The following is a 19,060-nucleotide window of genomic DNA, read 5'->3' as shown; positions in this document are numbered from 1 at the left end:
AGCTGCCGCCAGTGCAGGCTTCGGCCTACACTCCCCTCCCCCTGCTCCTCCTCCTCCTGCTCCTCCTCCTGCTGTCCCTGGGCTCTAACACACCGCCAGTTGGGGCCCTAGGAAGACAAGCTTGAATAGGTCCCCATCCGGGTTCCAGTACCGTCAGCTGGTTCTCGGCAGTGTCTTTTGCTCTTGTACCTTCTGCTCCCCATCCTGGTTCCAGTACCGTCAGCTGGTTCCGGGCAGAGCCTTTGGCTTAGGTGCCTCCCTCTGGGTATCCGAGTTCCACCAACGTCAGGTGGTCCTTGGTAGTGCTTTCAGGCACGGGTACCTCCTGCTTAGTAACCGGGTTCCAGTAACGTCAGCTGGTCCTCGGTAGTTCCATTGGCTCTTGGACCTTCGGCTACCCATCCGGGTTCCAGTACCGTCAGCTGGTTCTCGGCAGTGTCTTTTGCTCTTGTACCTTCTGCTCCCCATCCTGGTTCCAGTACCGTCAGCTGGTTCCGGGCAGAGCCTTTGGCTTAGGTGCCTCCCTCTGGGTATCCGAGTTCCACCAACGTCAGGTGGTCCTTGGTAGTGCTTTCAGGCACGGGTACCTCCTGCTTAGTAACCGGGTTCCAGTAACGTCAGCTGGTCCTCGGTAGTTCCATTGGCTCTTGGACCTTCGGGTAGCCATCCGAGTTCCAGTTCCATCAGCTGTTTCTCGGCATTTTCTCAGCCTTCTTGTACCTTCTGCTACATTTCCAAGTTCAAGACCCGAAAGACGATGACCCGGAAGACCACCCCTAAGATGATGACGACACCAGAGACGACAACCACCGAGATGACGACGACCCTGGAGACGATGACCCTGAAGACGACCCCGATGACGACGACCCCGATGACGACGACCCCGATGACGACGACCCTGGAGATGACGACCCTGGAGATGACGACGACAACCTGGAAGACCGAGAAGCAGAAGAACAAGAGGCTGCAGAACAAAGAGCAGAAGAACATTAAGCATAAGACTAAATATCAGAGCAAAAGATATTATCTAAATTATAAGCAGAAGAAGACTAAGCAGTGTATGGGGGTGAGTCCGTTCCTCCTCGTGGTGCCCCTGGATAAAGCCTGATGCTGCAGGCCAAACTGAACGCGGACAAATGTAACTGTTTTGTGACAGGCAGAACGGAAGGTGTAATCTTCAAACTTTTATAGATAACAACTACGGGAATGCCTGTCACAAATAAGAATATGATGAAGAAGTTGAATATAAAAAAGATAATAGTTAAATAAAAAGAATATGAACAATGTAAAAAAAAAAAAATATATATACGTAGAAAAGAAGAAGATGAATAAGGTGAAGAAGTTGATGTCACAGAAGCTGATGATGAGGATAATGAAGAAGAAAGTGTGGGAGAAGTAAAAAATAGGGTGAAGGGCGTGGAAGTAGTGAAACATCAATATCTGACAAAATAAATAAAAAATTAACATAGTCAAATTCTTTCTAACGCCGAACGTCATAAAAAAATTAAAAATACTGCTATTCTATTTGATTGGGATAAACCCCTGTGCCTTTAATGTCTCCGCCACCTCCCCCAATACATCCTACATTATTCTTAGTTGTTTTCCTTCATGTAGAATTAACCTACAAGGAAAGAAAGGGTTTATTTTAATTCCGATATTTTCGTCCCATTGACTTGCATTGGGATCGGGTATCGGTATCGGATTGGATTCCGATACTGTGACGGTATCGGCCGATACTTTCCGATACCGATACTTTCCGATATCGGAAAGTATCGCTCAACACTACTCAGCAGAGAAGAATTACGATGTGGAAGACAAGGAATTGCTGGCTATTATTGCGGCTTTCAAAGAATGGAGGCATCATCTGCAAGGAGCTGCACAACAGATCATAGTGCTAACTGACCATCGCAATCTAGAGTTCCTTTGATCCGCTAGATGTCTTTCTCCTCATCAGGCTCGTTGGAACTTATTTTTAAATCAATTTAACTTTGTTATCTCGTACCGTCCAGGTTCTCGTAATGGGAAGGCTGATGCTTTATCCCGAATCCATACTGCGGATTCCGTACCTGGAGCCGCGTCCAAGACCATTCTATCTGATGCCAATTTCTTCAGAGCTATCCACGATCAGGACTTGTGGAAGGAGTGCAGGGAGGCCTATGATGGTGATGTATTTCTGGCCAACCCACCTGTGGATATTAATCTTGCCTTTAAGGGTGGTATGTGGTTCAGAGATCGACGTATCTACGTCCCTGAGGTCGTCCGTCTGCAGATTCTCAAGTTGGTACATGACTCCAAGTTGGCTGGTCACAGGGGGGTACAGAAGACACAAGAGTGCCTGAGCCGATTCTTCTGGTGGCCAACTTGCCTGAAGGATACCAAGGACTTTGTTCTCTCTTGCGAGGCATGTGCTCGTTACAAGACTCCTCATGTGGCACCTACGGGTCTTCTACAACCATTACCTGTTCCGTCCCGCCCTTGGGGTCTATATCAATGGACTTTATTGTGGAGCTGCCTACATTGGGGACATGAATACAATCATGGTGGTAGTTGATCGCCTAACTAAAGCTGCTCATTTTGTTCCGTGCACCGGCCTCCCCTCAGCTAAAGATACAGTGAACTTGGTTATACAGAATGTCTTTCGGTTGCATTGGGTTCTGGATGAGATCATCTCTGACCATGGAGTGCAGTTCACTTCAAGATTCTGGAAGGGGTTTTGCTCTTCACTCAATATTAATGTCTGTCTCTCTACCGCTTACCATCCCGAGACAAATGGTCAGACTGAGCGTACCAACCAGACGCTGGAACAATATCTAAGATGCAATGTCAGCCATCTCCAGGATGATTGGTTGGAGTTGCTGCCGTTAGCCGAATTTTCATATAACAATTCTCAGAGCGCCTCCACTAAATTTACACCTTTCTTTGCCAATCTGGGTTATCATCCGTGTATCTTACCTAGGTCTCCAATTAATTCTCCGGTTCCGGCAGTGGAGGAAAGGCTGACTGTGATGAGGAAAAATCTGGAGGTTCTGAAGGAATCCTTGACCACAGCTCAAGAACGTTATAAGAGATCGGCTGATATATTCCGTAAACCTGCACCCATGTTCAAAGTAGGAGATTCCGTGTGGTTAACAACTAAGAATCTGAAGTTAAACGTTCCTTCACAAAAACTTGGACAGAAATTCAAGATCAATGGTATTGTGAGCTCTGTGGCCTGCCGGCTGAAGCTGCCTAGGACTATGAAGGTGCACCCAGTTTTTCATGTATATTTACTAAAGCCTGTATCTCCTAATACCTTCCAGGGACATGTTGTGCCACCTTCACAGCCTGTGATGATTGATAGGCAAGAACAATTTGTGGTGGAGGAAATTGTTGATTCCAGGATTCGCAGGAATCAGCTCCAGTATCTGATAAGATAGCAGGGATATCCCCCTGAGGAAGACTCTTGGGAACCTGTGGAAAACATCAATGCCCAACAGAAGATTTCTAGTTTTCATCAGAGATTCCCTGAGAAACCAGGTCCAGGATCGTCCTGAGGCCGCTTCTAAGGAGGGAGTAATGTCAGGACTCTGAACATTTTTTATTACCTTTTTGTGCATTACTGCCCTTTTCCAAGATGGCGTCTTTGGTCTCATGTGCACTGTGTCTTCCTGCTATAAAACTCCACCCCAGCCTTCAGTCTGGGCTAGAGTATTCTGCCTTGCATCCAGCTCCTGACCTCTGGTGACTCCCTGGCTATATACCTGCTCCTGTGAACCTGTGGGGTTATCCTGCTACTCTGCTCTGAGTTCCTGCTGCATACACCAGTTCCAGTAATCCTCCTTCATCTGCTGCTCATGTTTGCTTCCATCTGCATTTGCTGGACATGTAAGCTGTTTCTGCTCTGCAAGAACCTGAGACTATTACCCAGATCGCCCTGGTTGAGCTAAGATATTATTTGAACTGCCTTATAGGCATATCTATCTGTGTTGTGGACTAAGCAAGGACTTATTCGTGTCAAGTATCCTCAAGAATAATTGTGCTTCATAGACTTTCTGCGTGATTGTATTTTCCTTTGAAGTTTCCTATAGACTGCTGAGCTGCATTTGATATTTGCACCAAGTGTTGTGGACTTGAGTTTCTCTCTGCACCTGTTTGAATCACCTTGTGATAATATAGACTTTACCACTTATAAAACTGTGTCCTGTAGTTGTCTTGTTCCACGCAAAGAGTCTCCTGAGTTATCCCCTATAATTATTACAGCACCGAGTCTTGACTGAAAAAAAACAGAAATGTAGAAATGTTTGCTCTGACACTCATATTTAAGTCACATGCTGTCCATTTCCTTGTGATCCTCCTTGAGATGGTTCTACTCCTTCATTGGCGTCCAGCTGTGTTTAATTAAAATTATAGGGCCTGATTTGGTGATTTGGAAAGGCACGCTCCTGTCTATATAAGACCTCACAGTTCACAGTGCATGTCAGATCAAATGAGAATCATGATGTCAAAGGAACTGGTCAAGGAGCTCAGAGACAGAATAGTAGCAAGGCACAGGTCTGGCCAAGGTTACAACAGAATGTCTGCTGTACTCAAGGTTCCTAAGAGCACAGTGGCCTCCATAATCCTTAAATGGAAGAAGTTTGGGACCACCAGAAGTCTTCCTAGACCTGGCCATCCAGCCAAACTGAGCAATTATGGGAGAAGAGCCTTGTTGGGAAAGGTAAAGAAGAACCCCAAAATCACTGTGGCTGAGCTCCAGAGATGCAGTAGGGAGGCGTGAGAAAGTTCCACAAAGTCAGTGCAAGACATATGAAAGCCTGCATAGTTTGCCAAAAAACACATGAATGATTCCCAGAATATGAGAAATAAGATTCTATGGTCTGGTGAGATGAAGATAGACCTTATTGTTGATTGTTCTAATTGGTATGTGTGGAGAAAGCCAGGCACCGCTCGTCACCTGCCCAATACAATCCCAACAGTGAAGCATGGTGGTGGCAGCATCATGCTATGGGGGTGTTTTTCAACTGCAGGGTCAGGACGACTGGTTGTCATTGAAGGAAACATGAATGCAGCCAAGCCCAGAGATATCTGGATGAAAACCTCTTCCAGAGTTCTCTGGACCTCAGACTTGGCCAAAGGTTCACATTCCAAGAAGACAATGACTCTAAGCACATAGCTAAAATAACAAAGGAGGTCCTTCAGAACAACTCTGACTATTCCTGACTAGCCCAGCCATAGCCCTGACCTAAACACAATTGAGCATCTCTGGAGAGACCTGAAAATGGCCGTCCACTGATGTTCACCATCCAACCTGACGTAACTGGAGAGGATCTGCAAGGAAGAATGGCAGATGATCCCCAAATCCATGTGTAAAAAACTTGTTGCATCATTCCCAAGAAGCCTCATGGCTGTACTGGCTCAAAAGGGTGCTTCTACTCAATTCTGAGCAAAGGGTCTGAATACTTATGACCATGTGATATTTCAGTGTCTCTTTTATAATAAATTTTCAAAAACTACCACATTTCTGGGGTTTTTTTCTGTCAAGATGGGGTGCAGAGTGTACATTAATAAGAAATTAAATTAACTTTTTTGAATTTACCAAATGGCTGCAATGAAACAAAGTGAAAAATTTAAAGGGGTATGAATACTTTCCGTACCCACTGTATATATATATATATATATATATATATATATATATATATATATTGTAAAAAAAAAAAAAAAAAAAGAATATATATATATATATATATATATATATAAGAACAAAATAAGAAAAGCAGCACAAAAGAATATATAAAAGGTGGACTTTATTGCCTGAACGGCATGGCAACGTTTCGGATACAAAAATCCTTTTTCAAGCAGTGAACACATGAGTGAAGCAGTCATTTATACAAGACACATACCAATCTCATTACAAAATTCATTATGTGCAATATTACAAATATGAATAAATTACATTGGACAGCAATCCATTATAAAAGTGAATCCATGTGAATTAGGATACCTCCATAAAATACATTATCAGTGAACATTAAATATAATGTGTCGCGTGATTATTCATATAATATCCTTAATAATCAATTATCAATCAAATAAAATCAGGTGTTCCGCTTCCATACACTATGATCATATGAAATTTACAAACACATTACTTAGCCTGCACGCCTCGGCTCTCGGCGTCCCCCCGCACACACCGCGCATGTCCGTGACGTCAGAGCCAAAAGACCCACAACGCCACAGTCCGCAGCTGGGCAGAGCCACCCCGAAGCCTGAGGCACCATGTTCAATAAGGGAAAACTTTGCCCACAGAGGATATCAGCTCTCAAAGTATAAAAAACATAATTAATATGAATTTTAATACCATATGGCAATAGCGGACTCATAGTAACAGGCCAAATATTCTATGGCCAAACCAAACTTATAATTACTCCAAAGTTAATCCGGAGCACCACCACTCAAACCGAGCAAGCAAGATTTACATTCTTATTCCAGAAAAATACTCAAATGTGCCGTAGACTCAAAGGACCAGGGCACAAGCCCACATTAAAGTCACAAGGTTTGGGGTGCTCTTGCAAAAGTGGCCTCCCATTCCTAAATTGGACATGGAGGTCTTTGGGGGCAGACCACCCCCCGCATTCCTCCTATCCATTAATTGTGACACACACGGTCCATATCTTAGGGCCACATTATAAAATCAATTTATGAATAAACAAACACACAAGCATATCGTGGTAGCTCACTCAGATTATCATTTATTGTTTTACATATTACAAAAAGTCTCAATATCAAATGAGTCTGCTATTGTCCAATAATTACTCTAACAAAAAAACAAAAATTAATTTACAGAAAAAATTCTTTATTTAGAAAAACATTTTTTATTTGATACCATGGGCAAAGAGTACAAAAAAATTTTCAAAAAGATTTTTCACATGATCACAGCACAGGATGTAACACCTGAAACAAAAAAGAAAAAGAAAGAACAAATGTTACTAATCTACTAATAATAACACAATCTTAAAAATCAAAAAAGTCCAGGAAAGAATAAAAACATCATTGTATGTCACATAATTTTACATAATTTGACTATATTTAAAGTCTACATTGAGACCATATGGCTTAAGAGTCTTGAGTCTCATTATCCATTCCATTTCCCTTCTTTTCAGTAATTGAACACGGTTACCCCCTCTTCTCTGAACAGGTATTGTATCGATAATACGAAACCAAAGCTCCTTTTCCGTGTGATTTTTCCACAAAATGTTTGGAAACAGGTAAATCCATACGCTTCTTCCTTATGGTATGCCGGTGTTGATTGATTCTTGTTTTGAATTCACATGTAGTTTCACCGACATACCACAACGAACAAGGGCATTGCAACAAATAGACTACAAAGTCTGAGTCGCATGTCAAATAATGTCAGATTTTAAACTCCTCATTGGTCTTGGGATGAAAAAAACTTTGGCCTTTTAACATCAGACTACAATTCACACATGATAGACATGGGTAACATCCCTTCCTGCCAACACCAGTCAATGTAGTTTGGCCTTGTTTTTTAAAGGTGCCTATGTCTGATTTAATTAAAGTAGAGGCAATAGTACAATTCCGTTTATAGGAAAAAATTGGAGGTTTAGAAAATTCTCTCACCTGAGGTAAACATTTACACAACATTCCCCAGTGTTTAAGGAATTACATCAGCAACCATTTTGCTCTCCGCACAATAGGTGGTTACAAAAGGAATGCAATTAACTTCACTTGAACGTGATTTCTTTTGGAGTAAATTTTATCTATGCACTGCATCAACTTTATTTTTTTGTCTCTGTAACAAGTTTTTTGAGTAGCCTCTCTCCGAGAATTTTTTGAGAGTCCCCTCCATAGATTTTCTTAAAGAAACTTCATTACTTTCAATTCTTTTTACTCGTATTAATTGACTATATGGAATGGATTCCTTCATCTTTCTCGGATGTTGGCTACTAAAGAGCAACAAATCATTTTTATCTGTAGCTTTCGTATACAATTGAGTAGCCAATTTACCATCTTCTATCTGGACATTTATGTCCAGAAATTGTATACTAGTATCTGAATATACAAGGGTAAACTTGATTGTTTCATCAATTGTGTTTAAATATTCATGAAATTCAAGTAAAGAATCGCTAGTCCCAGTCCAAATGAGGAAGACGTCGTCTATGTATCTCCACCACGCAGCTACATAGCAGAAGTGTTGGGACACATAGACGAGGTCCTCCTCAAGGACACTCATAACAATATTTGCATATGCGGGCGCTGTGTTCGCGCCCATGGCGGTCCCACATAATTGCAAATAAAAAGAATCTCCAAATAAAAAATTATTTTTGGTCAACACTAATTTCAATAACTGTAGTATAAATTCTCTTGTCTCAGTGGAGTATTGTGTAGACAACAGTTTTTTACATATTGCATCTAGCCCCCGACCATGATCAATAGATGTATAAAGTGATGTGACATCAAAAGATGCCAACAGCACTTCACCTACTATCTCTATACCACCTACCTTCTCTAAAAAGTCAGTTGTATCCCTAATAAAGGATACTACACCACTTGCAATTGGATTGAGAACTTTGTCCAAAAGGATTCCAATATTTGACAGAATAGAATTACAGCCAGAAACAATTGGCCTACCCGGCAGATGCACGAGAGACTTATGGATCTTAGGCAATATATATAGCACTGGAGTAACCGGGAATTTAATAGTCAAAAAATCATATAGATCTTGGTCAATAATCCCACCATTCAGGGCATTATCCAGAATAATCTTAATTTCCCTAGCAATAGCAAATTTCGGATCACTTGTTAGTCTCTCGTACACCCCCGGGTCCGCCAGCTGTCCCATAATCTCATCAACATAATAATTTTTATTGAGTATAACCACTGCTCCACCTTTATCAGCTTTTTTAATTAAAATTTCATCATCATTCATCAGATCATGTAGGGCCTCGATCTCCCCTTTTGCCATATTTGGATATTTAAATTCCCTTGGACAATTATTTTGTAGTCTCTCAATATCCCTACTCACAGCCGATATAAATGCATCAATAACTGAGGAATTCTCAGAAGGGGTGAAATTACCTTTTTTCTTTAGGGCTAGTTGTTTTAAACTAAGTTCACTCATAGGAATTTTTTCACTACTTGGATTGAAACTAAACCACTCCTTTAATTTTATCAGCCTAAAAAAATTTGTAAATCTAAATTTAACTGGAACCAGTTAACATGTGTTATTCAAGAGTGCAAAACGTTATTAAGAAGTTTGCCAAGCATGCAACAATCAAGAACCTCCCAGGATGTGGGGCAAAAAGGAAAATTGACAAGAGATGTCTTTGAAGGCTGGTGCGAATGGTGGAAAAAACACCACGTCAAAAATCCAAAGACCTGTAGGCCAACCTGAAACAGTTTGGGATCATGGTTTGAAACAAGTACCATACGCCGCCCACTCAACGAAGCAGAGCTTTTTGGGCGAAGGCCAAGGAAGAAACCATTGCTGAAGAAAAGACATACAAAGGAATGACTGATGTTTGCCAAGGAGTACCTTGACAAACCAAAATACTTCTGGGAAAATCTTCTGTGGACAGATGAAACAAAAATAGAACTTTTTGGCAATGAGATGCAACAGTTTGCTTAAAGATGGCGCAATGAGGATTATAAGGAAAATAACCCCCTACCAACAATTAAGCATGGTGGAGGATCCATAAAAGCTGTGGGGTTGCTTTGCTGCTTCTGCCAGCCAGTGGACATCTAGAACCAACATGTTTCGGCCTGTGTCAAGGCCTTAATCATGGTCTCACTGAACGGACAAAAATAGACATTAAATAGCTACAAAAAGCAAGTCCATACAGAGGCAGAGTTCAGAGCAGAAATTTCAGCTGTGTGAGTAACACTTTCATGTCCAGCACGCACGAAAGTGGTTTCAACATGGTTGTTGAATTTACGTCATTCCTTGTAACCAGAAAAGTGCAGTTGGAAAAAAAAGGTCCATGTGAACCTGTACATATAAATATAATAGCAAGATAGTAAAGAATCATATTATGTTATATAAATAACGTTGCAAAGAATATATTATTTCATATATCAGGATATTCCCATACACAATACAAATTAATTAAATGTACAGTGCCTTGCGAAAGTATTCGGCCCCCTGGAACTTTTCAACCTTTTCCCTCATATCATGCTTCAAACATAAAGATATCAAATGTATCAGTGCAAATGTATGTTCAGTGCAGAAAACTCACTCCAGAATTTCATTGTGGATCTCTGAATGATCCAATGTTGTCCTAAATGCCTAATGATGATAAATATAATCCACCTGCTCTGTGATAGTCTCAGGGTTCTGTTTGAAGCACAGAGAACATCATGAAGACCAAGGAACACAACATGGAAGTCCGTGATACTTTTGTGGAGAAGTTTAAAGCCGGATTTGGAAACAAAATGATTTCCAAAACTTTAAACATCCCAAGGAGCACTGTGCAAGCGATCATATTGAAATGGAAGGAGTATCATACCACTGCAAATCAACCAAGACCTGGCCGTCCCTCTAAACTTTCATCTCAAACAAGGAGAAGACTGATCAGAGATGTAGCCAAGAGGCCCATGATCACTCTGGATGAACTGCAGAGATCTACGGCTGAGGTGGGACAGTCTGTCCATTGGACAACAATGAGTTGTACCCTGCACAAATCTGGCCTTTATGGAAGAGTGGCAAGAAGAAAGCCATTTCTCAAAGATGTCCATAAAAAGTGTTGTTTAATGTTTGCAACAAGCCACCTGGGAGACACACCAAACATGTGGAAGAAGGTGCTCTGGTCAGATGAAACCAAAATCGAACATTTTGGCAACAATGTCAAACAATATACTTGGTGTAAAGGCAACACAGCTCATCACTCTAAACACACCATCCCCACTGTCAAACATTGTGGTGGCAGCATCATGGTTTGGGTCTGCTTTTCTTCAGCAGGGACAGGGAAGATGTTTAAAATTGATGGGAAGATGGAGGGCGCCAAATACAAGACCATTCTTGAAGAAAACCTGTTGGAGTCTGCAAAAGCCTTGAGACTGGGACGGAGATTTGTTTTCCAACAAGACAATGATACCAAACATAAAGCAAAATCTACAATGGAATGGTTCACAAATAAACGTATCCATGTGTTAAAATGGCCAAGTCAAAGTCCAGATTTCAAACCAATCGAGAATCTGTGGAAAGAGCTGAAAACTGCTGTTCACAAACGATCTCCATCAAACCTCACTGAGCTCGAGCTGTTTGCAAAGGAAGAATGGGCAAGAATTTCAGTCTCTCGATGTACAAAACTGATAGAGACATACCCCAAGTGACTTGCAGCTGTAATTGCAGCAAAAGGTGGAGCAACAAAGTATCAAGCTAACGGGGCCGAATAATATTGCACACCTCACTTTTCAGTTTTTGAATTTCCACAAAAAAATTAAAATAACCAATACATTTCGTTCAACTTCACAATTGTGTTCCACTTGTTGTTGATTCTTCACCAAAAATTTACATTTGGTATCTTTATGTTTGAAGCATGATATGTGGGAAAAGGTTGAAAAGTTCCAGGGGGCCGAATACTTTCGCAAGGCACTGTATTTTCCAATGTGCAGTGCCCTTGAAATGAGGGAAATATAACATAATGAATAACAATATGCATAAAAATAAGGCTGCCAGCTGCCATTTATTGCTAAACTGTTTCAAGTTTTCAAGGCACAAAAACAATCTTGAATTATATTTCTTATTTTATATATATATATATATATATATATATATATATATATATATTATATTTCATTTCATTTTCTTCACAGTCATGTTCTTAAGTTGACAGTAGTTGAACAGCAGCACTTAGAGTATAAAGTTAATCTGTTAAAATGAAGTTGAGCTATACTTTATATCATAGAAATTTTTATTGTAATAAAATAACTCTTAATGCCACTGGTGTACATAGAGTAAAGTGGGTCTTATACCAAAAGACCAGGTACCACTTATAGTCAATGTCATCGTATCCTTTCATTGCACACAGAATATCTTCACTCTATCTTTTGAAGGAAATATCTGCGTAACCTGCTACTTTTTTCCTTTTACATTTCTTCAATGCAAACTAAAGTACAGGAGAAAGGCTATCAGAGGGTAATAAGCTTATAGTGTGCCCCTTTCACCCCAGACTGGAAGAACAGGAACAGCTTCAGGAAGAACTGGGTCACTGGCAGGATAGGCAAGTGCTGACAGGTAGGGAACCACAGATGGGGACAAGCAGTTCTCATACGACAAATAGGACCAGGTATGCACAATACTAACACAATGACAAGTACACACAGGACAGATTCACACAAGACAAATACAACAAAAGGTATACACAGGACAGACACAGACAAGTTCTCACAGGGTGCTTACAATGCAGTAGCAACTGTACATACTAATAACTAAAGTTGCACAGTGACAACAGATTAAAGGTAGGAAGGTATTCAGATATAATTGGTTTTGGAAAGGTACTGGTTCTAACAGCAGGTTTGAAGATAGGTACAGATTCAGACAGAGTAGATTTAGGAAAGGGAACTGCTACATCAGGTTTAAGGTAGGGACTGATTCAGACAACAGTTTGGAGGGAGGAACTGAATCAGACATAGCTTGTGTGGAAACAGCTACTGGTTCAGTGAATATGGCCGAGAGGTAATGAGCTGCCACGGAAGTAGATGCGGCCAGGAGACAGTAGAACGGGAGGACGCGTCGCTGGACAGGTAAGTATAATATTTATAATGTTTATTATTAATTTTATTCTTTCTTTTACAGGCCCTGGACCCGAACTCTAACACGGGTTTCCCATAGAAACCCATGTTCGGGACCTTGTGTCCGAACACGATGTGTTCGGTACAGGTCCCAAACTTTACAGTTCGGGTTCGCCCATCCCTAGTCAGGATTAATGGTGCCCTTAATGCTAATATATACAGGCATATACTTATCTATCATGCAATACCAGTATGGAGAAGTCTGATTGACTCCAAATTTATTCTGTTCAGGACCATGACCCCAAACATACAGCCAATGTCATTAAGAACTATTCAGCATAAAGACATACAAGGAGTCCTGGAAGTGATTATATGTCCCCCACACAGGCCTGATCTCAACATCTTTGAGTCTCTCTGGGATTACATTTAGAGACAGAGCTACTTACAGAAGCCTACATCCACAGAGGATCTTTAGTCAGTTCTCCAAGTCATCTATAACAAACTCACTGCTGAGTTTTTTCAAAATCTCTGCTCATATTTGATGCATTGATGATGTTTTAGAAGGTAAAGGGTAGTAATATAGATTTCTCTTTTTGCTCACTCACTTTGAATTTTGGTCTTGGCTAACTTTGCCAATTAATTGAAAAGTTTGAAAAGTATTTGGAGATTTACAGAAAAGGTGGTGGCCAATAAAATCATAATAATTGACACCACACAACTGGCATATATTATTCCAGCACCTGACTGGAATACATTTTTTAGTGGAGTGCAGAAGTTTAAAAGTGCATCCAATTCAATAGGAGACCCATGACTCATAATAAATTGGGCACATTTTCTGTGCAACATTTACAAAGGCTGATGTACAAAATGTCAGTCTTGATAAATCATAGGTTTTTTTTCCCCTGGCTTAGAGCTATCATGCCAAAGGCAAAGAAACAGAAATGTAGCTGTGAGAGAACAAAATTCTGTGCAACAATGTAGCTTTCTATGCAAGGTTCATAAATATCTCACTGTAATGGCAGCCATTAATATTTGTCATCTTTGGAAATGAACCTCATGCTAAATTACTTAAATCAAGAAAGCACAAGGACATTTTACCTTCCAAGATGTTTTTTAGTTTAAGGGGCACTTTATTTTAATTGTTAATGGATAAGAGAAAATCTGTTAGCTGGGAAATTGCATAAAATTAATTCAGTGCAACTGAAATCTGCCCAAAGATAGTTAAAAAAATCTTATATTTAACTTTCCTCATCCTTCCACATTCCTCTCCCACTGCCTCCTCTGATCTTACAATCAGATCCTCTGACTTCTCAACTCTCTTTTCTGCTTTCTTCTTGTTATGGGCCTCCAGTGCTGCCATTGAGTCACTAGGCCCAATCACCGTCACATGGCGTGAAAATCAAATAATTGTTGTCAATGTTCTGCATCGTACCCCATGTGAGGACATGAGGTATAATGAAGGACTTCTTAATTAAAGGCCTGTAGCAAGAACAAAGGCCGAAGAGGAGCAAGTGAAGGATCAAGCAGCAGGACAGGTAAGAGGAGGGTCAAGGAGAGATGATTTTAATAGTTTATTGTTATTTAACTCCTTCCTTAGAAGGAAGGTTTCTTAGAATCCAGCAAAATGTAAACTGTCAATAATTTTGCTAGATTTGCCCAAATCGAAATATTAAAAAATTGGATGATCAGCAAATGCTGTTTAGAATTGATTTGATTTACCATAATTTGTAATGTTTTTCCAACTGAGAGTAAGAAACAGATCAGCAAGTGATCGGTCAATGCTTTTATAGCTAACTTTACATTTTGTTTGCCAACAAAACAAGGAATAGAAAAAGCCTATGTAGAGAAAAAAAAACCTATGTAGAGAAAAAAACGAATAAGCAATTTTATTATAACACAAAATTAAAAGAGCTTACATTGGAGATGTAAACAAATTGTACAGAAAATGAAAACACGCAAACACTGGTCAGATGGATGGGTTATGTACAAAATTACCATATATACTCGAGTATAAGCCGACCCGAGTATAAGCTGAGGCCCCTAATTTTGCCACAAAAAACTGGGAAAACTTATTGACTTGAGTATAAACCTAGGGTGGGAAATGCAGCAGCTGCTGGTAAATTTCAAAAATAAAAATAGATAGCAATAAAAGTAAAATTAATTGAGACATCAGTAGGTTAAATGTTTTTGAATATCCATATTGAATCAGGAGCCCCATAAAATGCTCCATACAAAATATGCTCCATATAATGCTCCATAAAGTTCATGATGGGCCCCAAAAGATGCTCCATACAAAAAATATCCCCCATATAATGCTGCACAAAGGTTAATAATGGCCCCATAAGATGCTCCATAGAATAATATGCCCCATATGCTGCTCCATAGAGGTTGATGGCCCCATAAGATGCTCCATAGTATAATATGCCCCATATGCTTCTCCATAGAGGTTGATGGCCCCATAAGATGCTCCATAGAATAATATGCCCCATATGCTGCTCCATAGAGGTTGATGGCCCCATAAGATGCTCCATAGAAAAATATGCCCAATATGCTGCTCCATAAAGGTTGATGGCCCCATAAGATGCTCCATAGAATAATATGCCCCATATAATGCTCCATAAAGGTTGTTGGCCCCATAAGATGTTCCATAGAATAATATGCCCCATATGCTGCTCCATAAAGGTTGATGGCCCCATAAGATGCTCCATAGAATAATATGCCCTATGTAATGATCCATAAAGGTTGATGGCCCCATAAGATGCTCCATAGAATAATATGCCCCATATGCTGCTCCATAAAGGTTGATGGCCCCATTGATTAATATGCCACATATCCTGCTCCATAAAGGTTGATGGCCCCATTAGAAGCTCCATAAAATAATATGCCCCATATGATGCTCGATAAAGGTTGATGGCCCAATAAGATGCCCCATAGAATAATATGCCCCATATGCTGCTCCATAAAGGTTGATGGCCCCAAAAGATTCTCCATAGAATAATATGCCCCATATGCTACTGCTGCGATAAAAAAATGACATACTCACCTCTCATCACTAGTGTTGAGCATTCCGATACCGCAAGTATCGGGTATCGGCCGATATTTGCGGTATCAGAATTCCGATACCGAGTTCCGATACTTTCAGTATATGGGATACTGGAATGAGAAGTTCCCATAATTCAAAGAGCCAGAAATCAGCCAATGAGGAATCCTTAGAAGTGTTGGCACATCCTGTTCTGCATGGTAGGCATGTAACTACTGGCATGGCTGTGATTGGCTGATAAAATGATGTCATGATGCACTATAAAAGTCGCCGCCGCCATTTTGGGTTCACTCTGCTGTGAATTCAGTTAGGGACAGGACACTGTGTTCTCACTGAGGGCCAGTGTAGAGATACCGATTTGCTTCATTGTGCTTTACCCAGGCTAATTTAGCAACCGCTGTGTGAGAACCTTGTTCTTGCCTTGCAGCACTGTTCACGGCTGTCTGCAAGGTCTGTGTAAGGGTATGTGCACACGTCAGGATTTTGTGCAGAATTTGTGCAGAATTTTCTTGAGATTTTCCTGAGGAAAATCTGGCACCACTCCCAGGAAATTCTTATGCGTTTTTTGTGCGTTTTTTTGTGCATTTTTGGTGCGTTTTTTGTGCGTTTTTTGTGCGTTTTTTAGAACACATAAAGTTGGTTGTAAAAAAAAAACCTCCCATGAGGTCATTTCCTGGTCCAACCCCTCTTCTCCATTTTGCTTCCTTGTTGGATTCAACATGCCGCACCATCGTCTTACTCCACAACAGAACCGGCTACTGTTGCATACGGCACTGCTTTTGCTGCACCACCACAGCGAGCAGGTAAGATAATGTCATTAGATGTGAACACTTTGCGTATTAGGCTGGTTTCACACTGTGTACAGCAGCCCGTTCAACACATACGTTTATGGGCTGCTGTATCGCAAGTGCTGACTTTGGCACATCGCTAGCGCCGATAGAGCATCTGCTAGCTCTATCAGCGCTAGCAGTGACAGACACGGCAACGCTGCAGTCCGAGTCTCGGGGTCCGACCGTCACTGAAATGACGGCACATGGCTTGCGATGCGTCCGACATAGGAGTCAATGACGGCGCTAGGCTGCGGAGATGCCGAGTTTATGACGCTGCGGATTGGCAGCAGTTTTCCATGCGTTGTACAGTTCCATGTAATAATACACTCTATATTCTCCCATAGGAGCAATCTCGGAGAAGAAGGAATAGCAGACGTCAAAAAAGGATGTGGGTTCATCCCATTATTCAGGAACGGGAGGAAAAGGGACACTTCCATGTCCTTTACCGGGATTTAAGGAGGTAAGATATAGGGAGAAATGGTATATTGACAGCTGATTTTATTTGTTACTTTTTATTGCTATATACAACATACTTTATGTTTAAAATGTGTGTTTAAAATTATTTGATTTTAATTTTTTTTTTCTTTTTATTTTCAGGTTTCCAGATAAATTTACTCAGTTTTACCGGCTTTCCATTGAGGCATTTGATCGTCTTCTAATTCTTCTTGGTCCACACCTCAGTTATGAAGATACGGTCATGCGAAGAGCAATCTCTGCAGAGGAAAGGCTGCTCATCACCTTGCGGTAAGGCCTTGCTGCGAGTGCTCCCTAAATGCTGCCACAATGCTGCCAGTTTCCCTCTTAATGCTGCCGCAATAGTGCGAGTGCCTCCATAATGCTGCTAGTTCCCCCATAATGCTTCCACAATGCTGCGAATGCACCCATAATGCTGCCACAATGCTGCCAGTTCCCCCATAATGCTGCCGCAATGCTGCGAGTGCCCCCATTATGCTGCCACAATGCTGCCAGTTCCCCCATAGTGCTGCCGCAATGCTGCGAGTGCCCCCATAATGCTGCCAGTTCCCCCATAGTGCTGCCACAATGCTGCGAGTGCCCCCATTATGCTGCCATAATGCTGCCAGTTCACCCATAATGCTGCCGCAATGCTGCGAGTGCCCACATAATGCTGCCACAATGCTGCCAGTTCCCCCATAATGCTGCCGCAATGCTGCGAGTGCCCCCATTATGCTGCCACAATGCTGCCAGTTCCCCCATAATGCTGCCGCAATGCTGCGAGTGCCCCCATTATGCTGCCACAATGCTGCCAGTTCCCCCATAATGCTGCCGCAATGCAGTGAGTGCCCCCATAATGCTGCCAGTTCCCCCATAATGCTGCCGCAATGCTGCAAGTGCCCCCATTATGCTGCCATAATGCTGCCAGTTCACCCATAATGCTGCCGCAATGCAGTGAGTGCCCACATAATGCTGCCACAATGCTGCCAGTTCACCCATAGTGCTGCCGCAATGCTGCGAGTGCCCCCATTATTAGTTATTCTAAAGAATTTTTTTTTCTCTCATCAGGTTTTTAGCTACAGGAGAGAGCTACACATCCCTGCACCTCCAATTTAGGCTAGGCAAATCCACCATCTCGCAAATTGTACGGTGCACATGTACCGTCATCTGGCAGACGTTGCAGCCCATCGTGATGCCTTGCCCAACCGAGGAGACTTGGCTGCAGGTTGCAGCTGGTTTTCAAACTGTGGCCAATTTCCCCAACTGCGTAGGTGCTGTTGATGGCAAACATGTAAGGGTTCAGCAGCCACCACGATCAGGATCAAGCTTCTTTAATTATAAGAAGTATTTTTCTGTGGTCCTGATGGCGGTGGCTGACGCACATTACAAGTTTGTTGCCATCGACGTCGGTGCTTATGGCAGTTCTGGGGACTCTCGGGTGCTGCAGTCATCACAGATTGGACTTCAAATTCTTCAAGATGGCGGCACGCTCCCAGCCCCAAGACCTTTGCCGGGTTCCACACATCCAGTGCCCTTTGTGATGGTATCGGATGAGGCATTTCCCTTAAAGCCCAACCTGCTGCACCCATACCCACGAAGAGCACTGGATGATCGGCGTAGGATTTTTAATTACAGGCTGTGCCGTGCACGAAGATATGTGGAATGTACCTTCGGGATCATGTGTAGTCGGTGGAGGATTTTTCACACTGCCATCCAGTTAGATCCGGAGACCGTGGACACTGTGATAAAGGCATGCTGTGTGCTCCACTTCTATGCTCGTGAATACAGCACAGAGGTAGTTGAGGAGCCACAGGTGTCAGAATTAGTTGCAGTGGACAACTTTGGTCAAGGAAGGCAATGTAACTCGGGTGTGCGTGTGAGAGAAACCTTCGCAGACTACTTCATGAGTCCTGAAGGTGCCGTGCACTGGCAATACTCTTGTGCCGGTGTTGAGCAGCCTGAACTGCAGAGAAGATCGGATGCCTAAACCGAATCAAGGCCCAAGCCT

The 19,060-nt window shown here is 41.8% G+C and overlaps 1 long non-coding RNA gene across 1 annotated transcript in view; it reads right to left on the bottom strand.

Moving 5' to 3' along the window:
- Positions 1–19,060, bottom strand: part of LOC143783498 (uncharacterized) — a 136,180-nt gene that overhangs the window by 75,937 nt on the left and 41,183 nt on the right. The window lies entirely within an intron of this gene.

This window comes from Ranitomeya variabilis, chromosome 6 (assembly GCF_051348905.1).
Source record: "Ranitomeya variabilis isolate aRanVar5 chromosome 6, aRanVar5.hap1, whole genome shotgun sequence".
In the NCBI taxonomy this organism is placed as follows: Eukaryota; Metazoa; Chordata; class Amphibia; order Anura; family Dendrobatidae; genus Ranitomeya; species Ranitomeya variabilis.
The sequence above is the reverse complement of the archived record's forward strand: the minus strand, read 5'-3'. Positions and strand labels throughout refer to the sequence as shown.